This window comes from Bemisia tabaci, chromosome 3, assembly GCF_918797505.1.
Source record: "Bemisia tabaci chromosome 3, PGI_BMITA_v3".
Lineage (NCBI taxonomy): Eukaryota > Metazoa > Arthropoda > Insecta > Hemiptera > Aleyrodidae > Bemisia > Bemisia tabaci.
Window position 1 is genome coordinate 14,059,095 of NC_092795.1, and position 19,323 is coordinate 14,078,417.

A 19,323-nucleotide genomic window follows, 5' to 3' on the forward strand; every position below is an offset into this window, starting at 1 on the left:
AAAAAAAGGGGTTTTGAAAAGTAAGCATACATTGTTTTTCTTTCCATTTTTGGTCAGCAAATTATCAAGTAACGCTTTATTTTCCAGACCAACCTTTTGCCACCGCATGTTCAAAATTTACAGTTTGAAAGATATTAAGTAAATACTTTTATCGCGTCAACATGATATAAAGTTTCGGCGGGTGGTGAGAAAATGATATGGCTCGCAAGCGCTAGAATAAATTTGGAAACAAATTGTAACTCCTAAAAGCTAAGGGTTTCTGTGTCTTTTACATTGCTCTTATTAATTATCTGTTCTCAAGATATTCCGGCAGCAGCAAACCAAAATATTTGAAACCTGATGCCGAGAATTGTGATTGCAGAAAAAGAATGCCACCCACGAAGGTGAGAACCAAATTAAAAAATGAGGATTTGCAAGGTGCTTTATTTTTTTAAAAAAATATGTATTGTCATCCAAATAAGCTGTATTTATAGATTTAGAAAATATTCACGCAAAATTGTAGTAGTAGCAGTAATAATGCAAGTACAAGTTGTCAATTGATGGAACGTCAAAAAAAAATTGAAGCAGATAATTATCCGTGGCTAAAAAGCTGAGGTCCATCTGAAAAAAAAAGGTACACATCACAATTAATGTTCAAAATCTAATAAAAAAACGTACAAATTACACAAAAGGGGGTTCAAAAATCAGAAAAAGTGCACATTTTGCAAAATTGTTTATTTTCTCTCATTATGACGGCGTAATTGCAGAAACGCGTATATCGGTGGCGGTGTTCCAAATATTATTTTTCAAAGGAACATAAAGCAATGTCATGGCTTGACCATTTTGTAGAACATACTCCACAAAGAGAAAAAATATCACCAAAGTTAAAAAAAAAAAAAAAAATCTGTTGAGAAGTTTTCTATTCGGTAAATAAAATATCATTGGACGTCCAGCGCATCTCTGCAGTTTTACCGACGATATCTCTCGAGCAACCCTGATTACTAGCTGCTATGATTTTTGCAGCGCATTTCAGACGTTCTTAATGTGCTCATTGTGGGTTCTTTTAGATTTCACCGATAACAGAGACTATTTTTGCAATTTGGCAACACTGTTAATATTCCATTCAAAGCCATCGAATATATCGATTCCAGGTGAACCAGGCTGCCTCACCTATATAGAGTTTTTTTGTTTAACATACATTTAAATGGAGAAAAAACAGTGTTGCCAACTTGTAATAGATGAAGGGTCGATTCAGTAGGATGTATCGGTGGATAGATCCATTATTCACGTCTGCTGAGAAAAACGCTCTACTTAATGTCTTCTGTAAAAACCTAATTTCTCTCGAATCAACACTTCAACAGTCATTCCTTTCAAAACAATTGGGCACTTCTTCATTCAATTCTTCTCTAGAGCAACTCGAATTTTTCAAACGAATTGGAATTATTGAGGAAAATAATATATGAATATTTTATGGTAGAGAGGTCATGACCGAACATTTTCGCATATCGAGATACACTAGAAAACTATTTACGAATTCACTACGTCCTACGCCATTTGCTATTTATTTAAGGGTTTCATCACACGCGTTTAGCGTATACCTACTATTACCAAATTTGTTCACATAAAAATACGGAACCCGCCAGCACACTGACTTTCTATGTGCTTAATTTAATTATTCAAAAATTGTTAAGTAGGATCCTTCAAGTTTAATCTGATTCAAACACACATTTTCCTCGGTGTAAACTTTCTTTGCATCAACCCAAAATAATTAGAGCAAGGAGTTTGAGAAATGGGCGATTCGATTAGACTAGGTCCTGAACTAAAAGGCAAGAGGAAAATTCCAACATGAAAACGTTGGAAAAGCGTGCCGAATAACTAAAATGTTGGACACACACTATTTTCACGTCATTGCTATTCGTATTAATTGGTACTTTTTGCTAAATCTGGGAGAAAATATTGATTCATGCACGTTGAACACTGGTAAAAAAAAAAGTCTCTTGGATCTAGAGTCCAAACTCTTGGTAACATTAACAAGAAAAAATGTTCTTGATTCAATCAGATTTTTCCTTGAATTGAAGAGCCGAGCCTCTTGATTACGGCTGATTTCCTTTTGATTCAAGCGAAAAGTCCGATTGAATCGCAAGAGTATTTTATTTCGAGTCAATGTTTTTAAGAGTCTGGAGTCTAGATTCAAGCGACTTTTTCTTCCAGTGAATGTAAATTAATTTTAAATATTTATGGTAACTTTAAAGATTTCGTCCAATTATCTTGATTTTACCACCGCGATTCCATCCTCTTAAAATCAAGAAAATTGGACGGAATTTGAATGCGTTTTTATCATAATTTCGTACAAAAGCTCAATTTTCCCGCTGTAAGATGAACTTTTCAACGGCAAAGAAATTTTTGTTCCGGTACTAGGGGTCATTAAGGAGGGATATAGGGTGCTAATGTTCCTACCCTCACAGTGGACGGGTTTGCCGGCCTCTCATCGGTGAACTAAAGAGATGCCGCGTAGAAAAAAGGTCGGGTCATCGCGTGAGCGACTGGCGACTGATGCGTTGCCAATTTACGGATTTTAATGCCGAACACAAAGTTTCAGGTTTCGTGAAATGGACTGTTATTGTAGACTCGACAGCATCGCAAGACGCTCATTGGCTGAAAAGTTGTTGCGGGAAAGAAGCTGCGGGGAAGTGCTGTTTTATGTACAGCACTTAAATATTACTAACTATATTTCTTTATGTATTTATTATTCTACCTCTCCTTCTCTATTGCTAAATTTTTTTCTTTAGACTATGTTTTTGATAAACAGTTGGAAACTGGTCAATTGCCTAATTATTAATTTAAATTTAAATTGTATATTAATTTAATCATCGAGCTATTTGAGTCGTTCTAGCGTAGAGGAGCTTATTTGAAGTTCCTGTAAAATGAAATAATACGGTTTTGACGGGAAAGTGTCAACGGTTTCCCTTGGCAAGTTCACTCGGTTTTTTGATGAATTTAAATTTGCTTCTACCAGGGACAGTTTCCGAACGAGAGAAAATTGAGCAAAGCTGCTCGGCTACAACGAATCTCGTATACTTAATACAAAATGACGTCCGCCGTCTGCTTTGTCCACAATTTTTTTTTTTTTTTAATCGTCTAGAAACAAACTCAGAAAACATCATAAGTTCAATAGAGTTACAGAAAAAAATTACAGATTAAAATTGCAGAATTTATTTGGCCCGATGTAACAGCTGTTTAGTTTTAATTATCCAAGCGCCGGAAAACAATTTCGTGACAAAACGTAACGTGGCGAAAAAGGTCGTCTTGGACTTTTCTTATGTGTGCTCCAGGGATCTTGTAGCATCAACCAGAATGTCTTGTGAGGAGAAAAAAAGCGCGGAAAGTACGAGCTGTGTCGCGGATGTACAAAAATTACCGGGATGCTCTTTTTTGCACCCTGTTCTTTTTCAATTTACAAAAAAAAAAAATATTATAAAAGAATATTTAAAAAATCTAGCTTTGGACATGCCGTGAGTTTGAAAGATTTGAATAAATTAATGGAGATGTTGCATGTGTGAGGGATTTGCGATTTAACCATTGATTCTCATGTAAAAGTTCGCAAGAAACACGATGGTGCCTCTGGTTCTCTCTGAAATCATCTCCCAAGCTCAAAAAAAGCTCTCAAGTTGAGGCCAAAATGGAGGGGATATCCCACCCCACCCTGAGAGTCCACGTCTACATCAACACAAACTCTCCATGCAAAGATAGGGAGAAAATACATTAGCAGTGATGCCATTTTATTTGGGGACTCTAAAACTGAAAACACGGCATCACTGCTAATGTATTTGCTCCCTATCTTTGCATGGAGAGTTTGTTTTGATGTAGAGGTGGACTCTGAGGGTAGCGTGGGATATCCCCTCCATTTTGGCCTCACTTTAAGAGTTTTTTTGAGCTTGGGAGATGATTTCAGAGAAAACCAGTGGCACCATCGTGTTTTTCGCGAACTTTTACATAAGAATCAATGGTCGAATCGCAAATCCCTCACACATGCAACATCTCCATTGGTGATTCGGGAGCCCTTCGCCTCAGCCTCTCACATGCAGTGTGAATAATATTTCTGGGGATCGGCACTACCTCCCGCGCTTGTTCATGTGATTGAAATAACCACAAGCTCAGGAGAAAAATATTGACCCCTGCAGTGTTTTCTATCGATATAAATGCAAAGGATTACCTTGGGCGTTTATTTATTCTGGGCTTGATCCCGCGGATTTCCTTGGAAACGTGGATTGTTTGGATTCAACTGCATTGCCCGGTTTTCGGTTGATGAATGCTGCGCGTCTGCGCGAGGGCGACTTCCATAACCTCCACCCCCCTTATTGTTCGGGTTAAGATCGTCGGCTCTTCTGTCTCTTTGTCTTTGGTCCATTTTCCTAAAAATTAAAATAAAATTCATGCAGCAAAAATGGTCTAAGACATACGGATCAAATGTTTACCCATGTAAAATCAATAAAAGAGGAAGAAGAAAAAAAAAGAATCGCAGTTTGTAAAACATTTACGATTGTATGAATGCAGTAGAAGTAAGGGAAGAAAATGAGTTCAGATAAAAATAGAATACCATGACTCACAACAAAAACTAATTTCAAATGACGTATTCATCTTTTTTCAAAATAATTTATCTATAATGATGGACACACTAAGGAGAGCACTCGATTTGTGACTTCTAGAAATTATCCTTGCAACAGTCCCGATATGAATGAACGCTTTGAAGCAACCTCTGGGATGATCAGTAAGCGAGGATAACAACTTTACCTCTAACTAACTTGATACATACAACTTATTGGAGGCATTAAGAATCACTAAGAGAAAGATCATAGACACACGAAAAAGAAAAACAATCGTTTTAGTAAGCAGAACAAAAAGAGACTCGCATGAATAAAAAATAATGCTGAAAACTGAAAAATTATTTTAAAAACATGACAGTCACCATATGTTCTCCCAAAGTTAATTCGTGATAACCGCGAGATTTTTTACCTTCTTGTTCATCACTGCATAATATAGGTTACGCAACATTTACTCCGTACTGATTCAATTATTGCATTTACATTTGCGGGTATAACTCGGGTTTGGTCGAAAATCATTATTTCTTAGAACTAAAAAAAAAAAAAAAAATCCCTTGCACTCTCTTCATGAGAAAAAGTTTCCTTCGGCATTTTTTCCATTTTTTTGGCATTGGTAGAATTATCTTAAAACATATTGTTCTCATCCTCTCTCACATCATGCTATGCTCAAGGTATCCTTAGGGTGGCCCAAATTTGGCAATGTCGGAATTTTTTTGGTCTTACCCCCTAGAACTGTTCCATTTGATCAAAAAACACACTCTGCCAAGTTTCAGCCAAAGCGGATAATATTAACCCGTGCCGACAGAGCCATCTTTTTTATATGAGATTTTACATTGAAAAACACTTTTTTCCAGAAAAATCCATTTTTCAAAAAATGTGTAATTTCTAGAAAAAATCTGAGGTCATATTCGGCTTCAACAGGAAAAATTGAGTGGGAAATCGTGTATTGGACACTTCAAAAAAAAAATTTACCCCTTGTTATAGCGGCGAAACAACTGAAACATCTGGAAAACGCTAAAAATGGATAAAATGACGGTGATAAATCCGAAATAATTACGTACGTCTGCATCCGAAAACAAAGCTAAACATATGATAGGTGATTCCTATGTACTTTTATACGCTGAGTCTGAAAATGCTATCCATTTTTCTCTATTCTATTAGGATTTTCCGGAAAATCAATTTTCTTGCATAAAAAGAGGGTTTTCCGGGGAAAACTCAATTTTCAGGAAATAAACCTCAACATGTGACGGATGTTTTTAATGTGTGTTTCAACGCTGAGTCCGAAAATTAAGTTAAAGTTACTTAATTAAATCGAGGTTTTCCGGAAAATCGATTTACCGAGTTTTCCCTAGAAAATTACCGTTTTTACGGGAAAAATTTAGTTTCTCAGAAACTCCTAGTGGAATAGAGGGAAACGGTTATGATTCTCGAGTTCACCGTTAAACAACACATCAAAAACCTCTATTACAAGTCGATCGTTCATTTCCTGACAATTGAGTTTTCCCCGGAAAACCTCGATGTAATGGACCAACTTTGACTTTATTTTCGGACTCAGCGTTGAAAAACACATAAAAAACATCCGTCACATGTTGAGGTTTATTTCCTGAAACTTGAGTTTTCCCCGGAAAACCCTCTTTTTATACAAGAAAATCGGTTTTCCGGAAAATCCTGATAGAATAAACAAAAATGGATAGCATTTTCGGACTCAGCGTATAAAAGTACATAGGAATCACCTATCATATGTTTAGCTTTGTTTTCGGATGCAGACGTACGTAATTATTTTGGATTTATCACCGTCATTTTATCCATTTTTAGCGTTTTCCAGATGTTTCAGTTGTTTCGCCGCTATAACAAGGGGTAAATTTTTTTTTTTTGAAGTGCACAATACACGATTTCCCACTCAATTTTTCCTGCTGAAGCCGAATATGACCTCAGATTTTTTCTAGAAATTACACATTTTTCGAAAAATGGATTTTTCTGGAAAAAAGTGTTTTTCAATGTAAAATCCCATATAAAAAAGATGGCTCTGTCGGCACGGGTTAATATTATCCGCTTTGGCTGAAACTTGGCAGAGAGTGTTTTTTGATCAAATGGAACAGTTCTAGGGGGTAAGACCAAAAAAATTCGCAAAATAAATTTTGCTGTGTGTAATTGGGCCACCCTAAGGTATCCTATTTTCCGTAAATAATGGAGGTATATGGTGATTTAGTAATAACCATCTGGTGACCATGATAATGGTTTAAAAGAGCATTTTTTGTCAACAATTTTAGAGAAAAAATAAGATAAGCTAGAAAAATTTATGAAAATGAAATGCTGTACATGAAATCCAGTTATTTACTTTAAGTTAAACCTCGACCAGGAAAAGTGACCTAATGAAGAATGATTTGTTTAGACTCTTTAACTAAATAAGCGACAACCTTATAAAGCACTCATATTGAATCCGCATTGTAATCTACTTATTCAGAGAGAAACGCATGCTATAAAATCTTAAAACCGTAATTTTAATTTTATTTTTTAACAGATGTAACTATAAGAAAAATATTTAAAATGTAACGCGAAATAAGCACACGCAAAAACATTACTTATATCTCGATCTGCGATGGGATTCACTGTTTTTAATTTTCGTAAAGAGTTTCTGATCCTGATTACTTCTAAAAATTTCGATTGTTCCCTTTGCCATGTAACAGCAATAGCTTCCGGATTTTAAAAAAAACATTAAGTAAATATGTCGAAGAAAAAATTAATTAAAATTAAATGTAAGTATCTCACACTATTATGAAACGTCGTGATTCACGTCGATATGTATTAAACTATTACGAATACACCGAAGAAAAATTTAAGTTGATTTAACATTCTGGATGTAAAAAAAGGGTGCGAGATCTTAGAAAATCCTGAATGAACTGCTTACAGCGGTTACTTCAGCAATGTCAAGATGTAAAACTAACTGCTGTTGTGGGTTATTCAGCATTTTGTGAGTTCTCGCACACTCTTTTTACATACAGAAGGTTAAAATAACATCAATGTTTTTTCGGTGTTTGTCAACTGTGTAAGATTTACGAGATGAGGCTATGAGTCAGTAGATGATTTCATCAGGAAGGCATTTAAGAATGGGCGGATTCAGCAAATTAGCAACATTTTTTCTTCTCCATTTAAACCTATGGAGATGTATCGATTCTTGAAGGGACCAGGTGCTCCGAAAAAAATCTATCACTCAACATAGGTTTAAATGGAGAAAATCCTGTGTCGCTAAATTGCTGGATCCGTCCCTGCGTTTAAATATCTGAACCGATCGATAGGATTTCATCGGACTTCAATCAAAATTCGTGCGCAACAAAAAAAGGATAAGTCCCTTCACATATACCCTTGATAGCAAAAATATTTATATCCTAGCTTGATTTTAATTTGATCTGGAATTTCATATTATGTTTGGGAAAAAACTCGAAGAGTAAATACAAACACTCACAAAAGTGACGAAAACAGCCTGGAAAAATATAAGTCAAAATTAATGAATAAGAATGTTAGTACAAGTCACTCACGTCTATTGCTTTTCTTGGAGGAATTAAGAAAAAGTCCAACACTAGACTATGTGGGTACTTCGCAAGTGCTCGGTTCGACGTTCAGGACGTCTCTGGTGGATCATCAAGTCTGAGAGTCTCGGTGTCACGAAATCTCCCTCCTCGCCCCGCGAGTTTTCTTCTCCAATTTTATCGCAAATTCCACGCATAACAGTATGGAGACCTGAAAAACAACTGACGTAGACGTGGACAAGGACGTGGGAAAGAAATTCAACCCCAAAGTAAAAGCTTCCATTGTTGTCAAACGTAATAAATGAATATAATGAATTTTAAAGACATTACGTTTTCAGATATAGACGGTGTAAGTCGGCAATCAGATAACTCGGTTTGCGACTTATTCGCAGACTTCTTGTCATACTTTATTTTTTAAACGGAAAACTACAACGATTTTTCTTCTCCATTCGAAGAGAATTCTGCATAAACTTCAAGGAATGATGTCAATTTGTTCTCCTTTAAATAAATAACGTAGAGGCGGGGATTTTCAGACACCGCAAACGAGATATGTGCTTGCAGACTTACGCCGTCGATATGCCAGTACTATTTATGTTTCTATGGTCATTCAGCCATCTGAGAGGAATGTTCAGATTTTTGTTCTACGCACTATCACTGTTTCATTACATTATAAATTATGACCATGAGAGTGGTTAGTTTGGAAAAACTGAATCAGTCTCTAGATCGTACTAGGAAGCTGTACCCCCTGGCCGCTACGCGGACCAACCCCCTGAGGGCGCTTCGCGCTCTCTTAAGCCCGCTTCGACATAAGAACGACCAAAAAAAAATAAAAATATTTTTATACTCGACTCTCATTTGTTCAATCTTCTTCTGACTGGGAGCGATTGAACCAATAAGAATCCAAATAAAAAAATCAGCATTTATTTCAAACTTCACGCCAAGACTAAAACGAAACGGAACAAACGGAAAGAAGTGTTTCGTCACTTTTGGATAGTCTGCAGAAAAGAAGCATATCTTCGATTCGCTTACCTTACCCTACTAACGATTCCACATTTCCGCTCAGTTCAATCTTCTGCTTTTGAAATTCCCGCCATTTTTCATTGGCGGGAAATTCAAATTTTGCCCCCCTTTTTACGCTCCCTGGTCTACTTCTATATAAAAAAACCTGGGTCCGACCTCCAAAACCTGACTACAGCAAGCGCGAGCGAGCAAGCGCGCGTGGTGAAAGACGAGGGACGACCGGTGCAGATGGAGCATCATCGGCCGCACGGCATAGAGGAACTCTGAACGATACGGAGCTGCGAGAGGTTCTAGATCTGTAACGCATAACGACTAGCGGCGTTATGAGTTATGACATTAGTTTAGCTGAACCAAAGACATAAAGACGGAGTGCTCGTATCTAAAAGCATGGGGAAAAAGTGAAGCCAGGTTTGGCGCTGGGCGCTTGTGTGAGTGTGTAAATGAGCGCGGGAATCCATGGACGGGAAACGGAAATTTGACTTAAACTTGTCCTCTTGATTTTTCCTCATTTCTTCTTCTAAACGTGTTTTACATGTCTAAAACGAATATATTAAGAAATTGGGGACGGTGAATTTTTATAATACACCTACTTTTGCTCGGTAACAGGCAGTAATCTCAGATAAAGTTCATTTTTCTGTTGCTCATGGTGGTCCTGCCGGTTCAAACAAGCCGTTACAGTCCTTGATGACCGTTGCTCCTAAATGAGGTTAATCGGTCGATGACGGACCAAAAAAAACCTAAAGTTAAAAAAATATATTATGTGTGGGTAAGTGAATTTGCGCAAAAATCAACCTGGAATACTATATAATAATACCTAATTTTTTAATTCGGTTCAAACACTCGAGAAAACGAACGCTAATTAGTGGCACCAAGTTCTGGGAAGTATATTTTCCTGATCACGCTTATTCAATACAGACACGCGCTTATTCTGGATCATTTGTTATGCTACACAACTTGATGCGACGCGACGCTTGTTTCTGCCATACTACCGTGCTAAGGAAAACGCTGTAGGTAAAGCCTCTACAAAAATTTCTGAACAGGTCATCTACTTAAAGTGCCAGATTTATGATTTATTTTCTCTCTCTCTCCCCCTCCCTCTCTCCCTCCCCCCTCTCTTCTTTTTTTTTTCAAGTGATGTAAAACAATTTAAGGGCCCAGTAAGAGAGGGTTTGAGGAACACCCTATTAATGCTAAGAAAAGAACCAGGGGAGGACTTACAAAAATGTTAAAAACTTTTTTGGCTCTCATACTCTTTAGCATTTTTAGTACTTCCCGTCGTGTATGAATAACGAAATAAGAAATTAAGGAAAATAATTCTTAACCCTTCGATGGCCCAGACTTTTTTTAAACGCCTAGTCCCAAGTCGGGTCAAATTGACTCGAAGTCTTCTCTACAAAAACCACAAACGACGACAACACATTGACAAACGAAAGGCATTGAAATAATGTGGAAATAGAGCAAGGGAAAGGATGCGCGCTGATGCGGAGCAAAGATACAACTATTCGTACTTGATGAATGTCCGTGTTGCATCTGCAAAATTGAAGGCGCGATGGCGCGAGGCGTGATCTTGTAATTTTTCGCTCTATGATGATTAGGTGTCGCTCATATTCCGGAGCAAAGTTAAAAACGAGGCCGGATTACGTCTTCAATCTTCGGCTGCGTTGCTCACGCGTCCCTTGATGCACCACTAAAAATAAAGCAAACACACAAGGAAAAGGAGGCGCGTTGATGACGGCACAGAGATACAACTATTCGTGCTTGATGAATGTCCTTGTTGAATCTGCAAAATTGAAAGCGTGATGGGGCGAGAAGTGAATTTGCAATGCTCCACCGCTCTATGCTGCTAATGAGGTCTTTTCTAGGATGTATTTCGACGGCGGAAGTCGGCAATCACATAACTAGGTTTGCGACTTCGCGGACTTCCTGTAATACTTTATTTTTTGAACGGAAAACTACTCAATGGCAAATCTTTAAAACTGACATGATTTATATTCTCTGTGCGAAGAAAATTCTGCGAAAACTTCAAGGAATGATGACGATTGTCTCTCTTTAAAATAAATAATGAAGGAGCAGAGATTTTCAAACACCGCAAACGAGATACGTAGTTGAGGACTTAGACCGTCGATTTGTAGATCTGTACGTAAAGCTCCTGTGTACCGGCCCACTAACTTCTCCAGAAAAGATGTTGGGTCAATTTGACCCAACTTGGATTTTCTAGGGGTAGTTGTCCAGAAAAATTCCCTGACAATCGATTTTTCCTTTTTTTCAATTTGATGCCTGATTATTTTTGACGATGTACCTACTTGTAGACCTATGTCTAAAGCTTGTATGCACCGGACCTATACAACCCGCAGGGCACTTGTTTTTAGAAAGCATCGAGTAAATCTCTGCCGTGGTAAGGAAAAACGCCGTATGAGCCTCCTGGTGTTGCCAAATTTTTCGTGGCAAACCACTAATTTGCAGGAAAATGTTTGAATATTTGTTTATCAATTTCTCAGATAATTTTGTTTGTAATTTGATTTAAAATGTCTGAAAATTTCAAGGAAAAATATTCTTAATTAGCCTCAAATATAAACATTTTATCGAAGGAAATTTGGCAACTTTCGAATGTTCATACGGCGTTCTTCCTTAGCACGGCAAATCTGACCCAGCTAGGGCATCTGAAGGTTAAGGTCTCTCGTTTTCTTCTGTCAGCAGTAATTCTTCCTTTCGTCTTGCACCTCAGAGGCCGCATTTGATCTTTAAAAAAATGTTCACCTCCATGTTTCTATCGATAGTAGGTCTCAAAATGATTTAAATAGTTTTTTTGCGGATATTTTGGTTGGGAGAAGGGGAAAAAATGTTTCATTTGAATAGAATTGGGCCGTTTTGAGGCATACCTGCAGTTCAGAAGATAAAATTTCGAGGAAAAGATGGTGGATGAATGTTTGAACCTGTCATGTTCTGGGTTGAAAGTCGAATCAATAAAATGGCTTTTCATTCTCTCTTTTGGCAGAAAAAAGGACTAAGCGATTCGTGCTTTCAGATTGGCATGTTGCCTACGCAGAAAAAGTGAAGGCGCACTTCAGATAGGCAACGCCTACCTCCTACCAATATATAGGTTAACCAATATCGGTTGGCGGTTCGTATCGCATTAATCTTCTTGTTCTACATAAATGTTTTTCGAATAGATGATTCACACTCCTTGGTATATTCGTTGCCTATGCGGCAAAATCGAAGGGGAACTTAAGAAAGACAGCGCCTAGCACGGCGCGGCGCCTCCCAAGCCGCCTAAATTACCTAATCTTTCCCCATGGAAAACAATGTATGAAGTCGGCGCTAGCGATTAATACGTCCAGAAGAAAATACGACGTGAAAACTAATTATTTATGAACCTTAATTAATCACTCTTTTTCTTCTTAACAATTTACTTGTTTGAAAATCGTAGCAGACCTTTTTCATCAAAGAGTTTTTTGATCATTTTTTTACTGAAACTGTACCTCTTTCAATTCAGCAAAAAAGACGAAAAAAAGATAGAAAAAAAAAGAAAACAGTTTTCTCTCCTAAAATTAATAGTTCTCAAGGGGGCTCTTGAATTTACGAGTTTCGCGAAAGCTTTTCTAGTAGTCATTGCTATTACTGTGACCGCCCTGGTGGCCTTGAAAGATTTGGGACTTGGAACAAAAATTAATTAACTAGGTATCTCTTGGGAAAACAAATTAGGAAACCTTTTCTGGGATTTTTCAATTAAAGCGGATGTAAAAGTAATATAAAAATTTTGCAGAATTCTAAAAATTGTTCAAATTGATTTAAAATGTAGAGTAAAATGTATTTCATACTAAAGTTTGAAATTGAAAATGTGTACCTCCGATTGTATAATTGCAAACATCCGCCTGTGTTTTATTTATTTTTATTTAAAAGAGAAGATCCTAACAGTTTTCACAGAAGCTTCTTAGGAATTTGCTTCACTTATTTAAAACATTAGCAGAAAATTTTGAATAGATATTTGGATTAATTGGTATAAAGAGACATTTTGAAATGTCGCATCGGAGATACACATTTCTCAACTCAAGCAATCATGCAACACAGAAAACTAAAAATGTGTAAATTTTGTGGGTTTTCTGAAATGGATGATGTAAAAGAGGTTGAAAAGAATATTAAATTGATCAAAATATAAAAAAATTAGGTATTTATTTGCCCTACTTTTGAAAAATCAAATTGGAGCATTAAAGAAAAACACTTAAACAAAAATTTGTTTAAGTTATTTAAGATCACGAGTCATTGGTATAAACATTTGCCCACGTTAGCGCATAGAATTTAAAACAAATGGTGTGAATCCTTTTCTTTAAGTAAGTGTCTTTCAACATGACGACAAGGAAAGAGAATAAATAAAGCACACTATAAATAATACTCAATTTGTAGAAATAAAAGAAAACTAAGTCAGAAGGCGGCAATCATAGGCTCCCTTCCCTCCGAGAGGAATAATAATTTGAAATCACTTATGGAATCAGGTGTGAACGAACTCATTACCAGCAATGAAAGAGCCTTGTTAAAAATGAGTCAAAATTCGCCCCTTTTTAGGCCCTCGATTTTGCAAACGGGAATTGTGCCAAATTGTTGCATATGATGCCCTAAGTCTCTGGTAAAAATTTCAGCTTGAGTTGAAAAGCGGTTTCGGAGATACAGGGGGGTGAAGTGGGGGAGTTGAGCGGCTGGCGTGCGCTATTTCCGCGGCTGTACCTCGTCAAATTTTTGTTTTGATGTCACCCGTTACATGTTTTTCTATGTAATTTTTTACGTACTTTTCATTTCTGACCTTAAAAATTACTTACAACCACTTTCCAAGACGCTAGGGGGTGAAAATAGGGGTTGAACGGCCAGCGGCGCGCTCTTTCCGCGGCTGTTCCTCGCCAAATCTTCGTTTTGATGTCACCCATCACATGTCTTCCTACGTAATTTTTCGCGTACTTTTCATTTCTGACCTTCAAAATTACTTACAACCACTTTTCAAGGCGCTAGGGGGTGAATGTGGGGGTTGAGCGGCTGGCGGCGCGCTCTTTCTGCGGCTGTCCTCGCCAAATCTTCGTTTCGAAATCATCCATTACATGTTTTCTTATGTAATTTTTCGCCTACGTTCCATTTCCGACGTTAAAACTTACTTAAAACCACTTTTCAAGGGGCTATGGATTTTCCGGCAGTTGTTTTTTTTCGTTTTTTCTCTTTTTTTTTGAGTTCTTTTAATTTATTTTGTATTATTCCCTAAGATCTATTCGCGCGGTATATTTTCAAGTTTTTTTCAGTGTACCTCACACGTCTAACGAGAAAATATATACGCATGATTTCATCCGAACATAAATGTTTACACGCCAAAATGACATAGCAAATATGGGAAAAAATCTGAGATATGCCTCGGGCAGTACATTAATCTGATTAATAAAAATTCTGTCAGTTAGTTCATTGGTTATTTACTCAATAGGTATCATCCATCACCAGCCTACATATCGTATTTAAGGATATTATGACCACAGATACATTTACACGTTCACGCTTAAAGACCAATCGTCACCTTAATTATGTGAAGAAAAGCATGAAGAATTAAGAGCTATGGCAAGTTATCGATTTAAAAATGTGCCTCCCCCCTCATGAAAGGTTTACTTGATGGCTGTACATGTAGGCTGGTGATGGATGATACCTATTGAGTAAATAACCAATGAACTAACTGACAGAATTTTTATTAATCAGATTAATGTACTGCCCGAGGCATATCTCAGATTTTTTCCCATATTTGCTATGTCATTTTGGCGTGTAAACATTTATGTTCGGATGAAATCATGCGTATATATTTTCTCGTTAGACGTGTGAGGTACACTGAAAAAAACTTGAAAATATACCGCCCGAATAGATCTTAGGGAATAATACAAAATAAATTAAAAGAACTCAAAAAAAAAGAGAAAAAAAGAAAAAAAAACAACTGCCGGAAAATCCATAGCCCCTTGAAAAGTGGTTTTAAGTAAGTTTTAACGTCGGAAATGGAACGTAGGCGAAAAATTACATAAGAAAACATGTAATGGATGATATCGAAACGAAGATTTGGCGAGGACAGCCGCAGAAAGAGCGCGCCGCCAGCCGCTCAACCCCCACATTCACCCCCTAGCGCCTTGAAAAGTGGTTGTAAGTAATTTTGAAGGTCAGAAATGAAAAGTACGCGAAAAATTACGTAGGAAGACATGTGATGGGTGACATCAAAACGAAGATTTGGCGAGGAACAGCCGCGGAAAGAGCGCGCCGCTGGCCGTTCAACCCCTATTTTCACCCCCTAGCGTCTTGGAAAGTGGTTGTAAGTAATTTTTAAGGTCAGAAATGAAAAGTACGTAAAAAATTACATAGAAAAACATGTAACGGGTGACATCAAAACAAAAATTTGACGAGGTACAGCCGCGGAAATAGCGCACGCCAGCCGCTCAACTCCCCCACTTCACCCCCCTGTATCTCCGAAACCGCTTTTCAACTCAAGCTGAAATTTTTACCAGAGACTTAGGGCATCATATGCAACAATTTGGCACAATTCCCGTTTGCAAAATCGAGGGCCTAAAAAGGGGCGAATTTCGACCCATTTTTAACAAGGCTCTTTACAAAAAATATTCGATACATACATATTAAATTGATAAAATACGATTCATTACCTTCCAGCCATAGTATCACAAGCAAGCACCATTGGGACTTAGACGCTATGTTGCCAAACTTCTGAAACTTGCACAATTGTTTACGAATAACGTAATGAACAAAATCACTTGAAATTTTTACTAATATTTCTATTTTCAAGATAAATCCTTAAAATTTCCAAGAAAGTATGGATAAAGATTTTAAAAACAAAATAAAACAATATATTGACATGTTTAGCAAAATAGTTTCCAAGCGTAAATGGGCAATTCTACGAAAACTGTCCAACTTGACCTCCCAAAAACTAAAAATTCAACTATGTTATTATGGATTGAAGAGAGTTTTTTTTTCTTAGTTCAGCATAGTATTAGGCTATCAGTATCAGGTAGAGCTTTAATCAAGCTTTCAGGGAAATCCAATGCTTGTAAGGGATTGTGCTCAGGCGAGTGATAAACTATTTAAGGCTTCATTTGATTCAATTGACGAAGCACCCTTTTCCTTATAGATTGGTTTTAACAATGGAGAAAATTTCTAGGAATCAGAAGTGTCAGAAGGAACAGACGCTGCATTTTCAGCCAACTCGTCTCCTCCGTGCCACTCAAAATACGTTTCAGTTTTTAGCGTTTGAGATTTGGTTGATGGATGGTTTAAAAGATTTTGGTGGGATTTTTAACCGACCAGATCCAGGCAAACGGGGCCTTTTGCTGAGATCTTTTTCATTATCTACGATAGTAGGATAGTAGATAGTAGGATAGTAGTAGTAGGATAGTAGATAGTAGGTGAGGAACTTCCATCTTCTTCCTCTTTCGAGACACAGCCGTTTTGACGGCTTTGTGAGGATTCTGCACTTTGGACGGTCTGCAGCATGTCCCTGGATTTACTAACAGCTATTTTGGGACGAGGTGAATTATCTTGATAAAATTTATAAGCAAGATTTATATTGGGTCCATGTTCAAAAACGGTAAAAACTCATCGTCTTTTGAAGAGCCAAAATTGTCCATGAACTTGTCAGGATCAAATGGACCACATTTTGCAATAAGGAACCACTGTTTCTGGCTCATTTTAGAAACAACATATATGCCATTGGTTTCCTTACGCAGAAAGGTGCTTTTACAGAAGTGCCAGAGATAGTGGTTCCTTATTGCAAAATGTAATCCAAATAACTCTGGGTGAAATTCCTTTCTTACAACTAGAACATGACGGGTTTCTGGATAAAAATCATAATTTTCAGTTTCAATTTCTGAAAAATTATCCTCTTCATTATCTAATAGAGTAGGTTCTGGCGAGGTTTTGAATTCATGACTCTGCTCATTCTCATCACTAATTTCAGCCTCAGCTTCAGAATTGTATGGTTCATCCTGATTATCTTCAACATAATGTTCTGAGGGATGATTGTCATCACTGTTGTAGTGCTCCTCATCCTCATGACCCTTCACATGGTGCTTAACAGGATGGTCAAATTCACTCTCTTCCTGATAGGTTTCCGATTGACTTCGACATTCAATAGGATTCATCTGACAAGTTTCATAACAGCCAAAGTCGTTGTCGATTCCTAAATTATGAAGTTTAGTTCCAGCTGAATTAGTGTTCCTCGATTTCTGACTAGATTTGGACTACTTTACTCTCTACGCTTTGGGAGGATATTAGAGGAAAATCAAGGCAGTTTTGAAGAATTGCCGTTGAGTAGATTTCGGTGTAAAAAATAAAGTATGGCAGCTGAAGTCTGCGACGTCGCAAACCGAGTTATGTGATTGCCGACTTACACCGTCGATATGCTGTTCATGAACTTACATGTAAAACAAACTTCGGGGGTCGCGTGAAACTTCGGACATTATACCATCCATTATCGGCATTGCTTCAAACAAGATGGAGGTCATTTCTGTCTGCTGCTATTATTTTCTCAGTCCTCGCTGAGTCCTTAATGTAGCACAGGGAAGTTAAACAGATTTGACGAAATATAAATTTAACACTTTTAACAAACATTCTGAACCGAAGAAATTCGACCACCCTTGCATAACTTTGAAAACTTAAAATTTACTATTGTTGGGAACTCGTTTACACTTCATTTTATCACCTCGGTAAATTTTTTCGCAGGTAGTGGTTGTATTACTGTCATCAAGCGATATCACATTATTATAGTTTGCGGTAGAAAATGTTTATACAATACGGTGCACCATACGGCGCAGAGCTTCGGACATGGTTGTATCCGTTCGCAGTTAACGAGTTCGAAACAGTATGCTCATATTCCGTAAATGAATGTCAAAACTGGACTACACACGTGGCCTTATCAAATCATTAAAATGCCATATCTTTTATAGACTGTTCTAAATTATGCTCCCTCTAATGGCTCCTTAATATTGAATTACGATGAAGTTTGAAGAGGATAATTCTAGATGAAGGAGCCACAGATTATAGGAGCCCGATACAACTGCTTATATTATTATGTGATCCGAACGGAACTATGACCAAAGACCGAAGTCCCAAGAATGAAATTTGTTTTTCAAATTTTTTTAACGCAACTTTCAGAATAATTTTATTAAATTCACCATTAATGATTATTATTTCATATCAATGATTATTAGATGACAAGCCGTTCTGGTATTATTTCGATTATATATTTGTCTCTGGAGAAGAAGTGAAAAAAGTTGAAGCGCCTTCAATTTTTGAATGGGCAACACGCACATTCGTGAAACACGAATAGTTGTATCATGGCGCCGGAGTCGACTCAGTCTAGCGCACGTGAGGGACATTCCCCGCAGGTAGCGTAGAGATTGCATTTTGCCGAAGTCACGTGCTGAATTTGGCAGCTGAATATGGAAGTCAGCAGTCATCACCCAGCTGAAATTTCGCAAATTCGAGTTATTTTCATCCAGATGTGTATCAAATCTATTCGAATATTTCAAACAAATCCGACATTATCCGATTGTCGATGAATCGATGCTGAATTTTGCGCCAGGCATCGGGCCGATGACTTCCACATTCAGCGTGTGATTGCGGCATTTACAATTAATAACAACTGCCCCTACGCGTAATTATCAGCCTTTTGACCGACCAGACCGGGGACTGGCCGCCAATTTTACCAGCTGGTCAAGAACATCGACCAGTTTGCAGACTTGGCAACGGGGATGGCCAGTCCGCGAACGGGGCAAAAATGTTTTTCGATTCGCGGGCTGAGCAATTTTGCCATCGCGTGTAACAGTAACACTCATACTAAAAAACCCCGGCACTTGATTTAAATTTTTCTTAAAACAGAATTCTTGCTGGTTGCTATATTCCACAAAAATGTTTCCGTTTTTTTACCGCAGGATTGTTATTCTAACGGAGATATTTGATACATATTCTTCACAAAAAAGAAAGGTATTGTATAAATACTGTACCATTCCTAAAGAATCACAGTTTCACAGTTTATCAACTATTTTTTTAAAAAAAAAAAAATTGCTTTATTCACAGAAAAAAAAAGCTCGGTAAATATGGAACCACGATCTTGTTCGGTACACACGACCGAATTATTCGGTCTGCTCAGCCGAACTGTTCGGTCCACTGAACCGAACTGTAAG

General features: G+C 37.4%; 1 long non-coding RNA gene across 3 annotated transcripts; it reads right to left on the bottom strand.

Annotated features, from left to right (window-relative positions):
- Positions 1 to 161: 161 nt before the first annotated feature.
- Positions 162 to 17,572, bottom strand: LOC109038444 (uncharacterized). Of its 3 annotated transcripts, XR_011899462.1 has the most exons (5): positions 10,636 to 10,650; positions 9,718 to 9,864; positions 8,117 to 8,318; positions 4,193 to 4,391; positions 162 to 600 (listed from the first exon to the last, which is right to left on the bottom strand). It is a non-coding gene; the product is annotated as an uncharacterized lncRNA (long non-coding RNA). The 3 variants fall into 3 exon arrangements; XR_011899463.1 differs by lacking the exons at positions 9,718 to 9,864; positions 10,636 to 10,650 and adding an exon at positions 17,558 to 17,572; XR_011899464.1 differs by lacking the exon at positions 9,718 to 9,864.
- Between the last annotated feature and the right edge of the window lie 1,751 nt (positions 17,573 to 19,323).